General features: G+C 43.8%; 1 protein-coding gene and 1 pseudogene across 1 annotated transcript in view; both read right to left on the reverse strand.

Moving 5' to 3' along the window:
• The window catches only part of AMICA1 (adhesion molecule, interacts with CXADR antigen 1), a 33300-nt gene that overhangs the window by 30199 nt on the left and 805 nt on the right, over window positions 1–2296 (reverse strand). The gene's annotated exons all lie outside the window — the stretch shown is intronic.
• On the reverse strand, window positions 1385–1736 carry LOC105819195 (annotated as a pseudogene).

Genomic DNA, 2296 nt, shown 5'->3' on the forward strand with positions numbered 1-2296 from the left:
GATGGGTAAAATTTGTAGAGAAAATTATAGATGACTGCAAAAATGGAGCTTCCACAAGGACAGAGACTATCTACATAAAGTAGGTTGAACAACTTTGCGCTGGCAGAATTGTCAGGGATAGGAACTACTCCCATTCTGGCTGGAAGAAAAAAATAAATACAGATGGCTCACTAGCTACTGAGGAAATGTCTAATTACCCCTAACATTGTTCTAGACTGTTTCCATGGATTCTTCAACTCTTAAAAGTGATCCCTTTTGGTTTCATCTCTGTTTCTTCTTGCTTCTAAGCAAGAAAAGGCTATGCTTGTAAAGACAGGTGTTCAGGCACGAACAAAGGCAGAAAAAGGAAGCATAAAGAGACTCGCTGGGAGAACAAAGGCATCTTATTTGATTCCTCTTCTTGGAGAACCACAGCTTTGGAATTAAGAGAAAAATGGCAACAAAAAAAAGCAGGAAAAATTAAGAGAGGGGCTGAGGCCACCTTCTACAACACTATTTTTTAGAAATCAGATTCAAGTGAAGGATGCTGATTCAAGAATTTCATTCATTAGACAAATGTTCATTGATTGCTTACTCTGTGCCAGGCACCGTGACCAGGGCTGGCCAGGGGACAAGAACATAGCTCCAGGCCAGCAGGGAAGACACAACTGAAAGCGTGTGAGTGTCATAGAAGAGAAAGTCGGAAGTCAGGCTTCTCTGGAGAGTCTCAGTAATAGAGCTGAGAGGCTGAGGCCCTAAGCTAGCTGGGAGGAGGAAGCCCCACATTCTAGCTCCCTAACTAGACTGCAAGCTTTGCTGAGGCCATGGACCGTTCCTTCTATTCCACACCCTTAAAGAATGCATCTAGGCCGGGCGCACCATGGCTCACACCTGTAATCCTAGCACTCTGAGAGGCCGAGGCAGGAGGATGGCTTGAGGTCAGGAGTTTGAGACCAGCCTGAGCAAGAGCAAGACCCCATCTCCACTAAAAATAGAAAAATTAGCAGGGCGTGGTGGCATGCACCTGTAATCCCAGCTACTCAGGAGGCTGAGGCAGGAGGATCGCTTGAGCCCAGGAGTTTGAGGTTGCTGTGAGCTAGGCTGATGCCATGGCACTCTAGCCCGGGCAACAGAACAAGACTATATCTCAGGAAAAAAAAAAGAAAAAAAAAAGAATGCATCTAGTTCTGTGGCTTGCAAACTTATTTTTCAGTTATAATATTTTCATTATAAATGTTTATATCAATACAGCAAAACTAAATTTTAGAGACACTGGATGTCATGAATTTGGATGTCACTAGTTTATTATAAAAGAGAGACATGGAAATTATTTACACAATGAAAGATTTCAGAACTTCAGTGGCATGGACAGCTTCACATGAGGCCATTTCAGTAGTGATTTATTTCAGTCTTCATACCTCCCAAGAATGTCGCCATTTCTAAATAAGAAATGATCACTGTCATCTAGACAGTGACAGGAGGTACCATCTACATTGGTACCTCCACAGTCTGAATTCTGGGAGAAGAATTTTATCTCCAGTTTCCACGCTAACCAGTTGACTCTCTCCACCCTTTCCTGTAGAGCCTGATCCAACAGCTCCTACTGTTGCTTGTAATACTTTTCCTTGAGATTTTTCTGGAAGCATCATGCCCCTTTTGGTTACAGTCTCAGCTGCATTCCCTTCAACTAATACTCAAAGAGGGCAAAAAACTTGGGCCTGTCCTGCCCTGCCATGACTTGGGCCACCACAGCTCATACGCTCACTTTTAAACTGTTATAAAGCAGCACGAATCCTTTCTTCAAACAAAATCTTACCTGACAGCCCAGTGAATTAAACAGGAAAAAGGAAAAGGACTTTGGCTGCAATGGAGGTAGGAGCGTGGGGTCCTATCTGAGTCTTCTACCACCCCTGCCCTACCCTTTGTGCCACCTGAGGTTCCTTGGAGCTTAAGGGTTGTGCAGAGCACAATGCTTAACCCACCCATCTACCAACGCCACGTCCTCCATTCACAGATGGGAAAATGAGGTGCAAAGAAGTTAGAAAGATCTGCTCATTTCTTTCATAACCCCCAGAACACCTAACACAGGTATTGTGGCATAAAACACGGATGTGGTCTCAGTGTGAACAACTGATGGAAGTATCAGGGTATAGTAAAAAGAACGTAGACTTTGTTGTCAGAGGAGCCAGGGTTCCAGTACTGGTTATGCCATTTAAGAAATACGTGTCCTTAAGCAAGTCACTTAACTTCTCCAAGCCTCAATGACCTCATCTGTAAAATGGAAAGAACAATGCATCCTTCACAGCACAGGGCTTTT

Source organism: Propithecus coquereli, unplaced genomic scaffold (assembly GCF_000956105.1).
Source record: "Propithecus coquereli isolate 6110/MARCELLA unplaced genomic scaffold, Pcoq_1.0 Scaffold477, whole genome shotgun sequence".
NCBI classification, from domain to species: domain Eukaryota; kingdom Metazoa; phylum Chordata; class Mammalia; order Primates; family Indriidae; genus Propithecus; species Propithecus coquereli.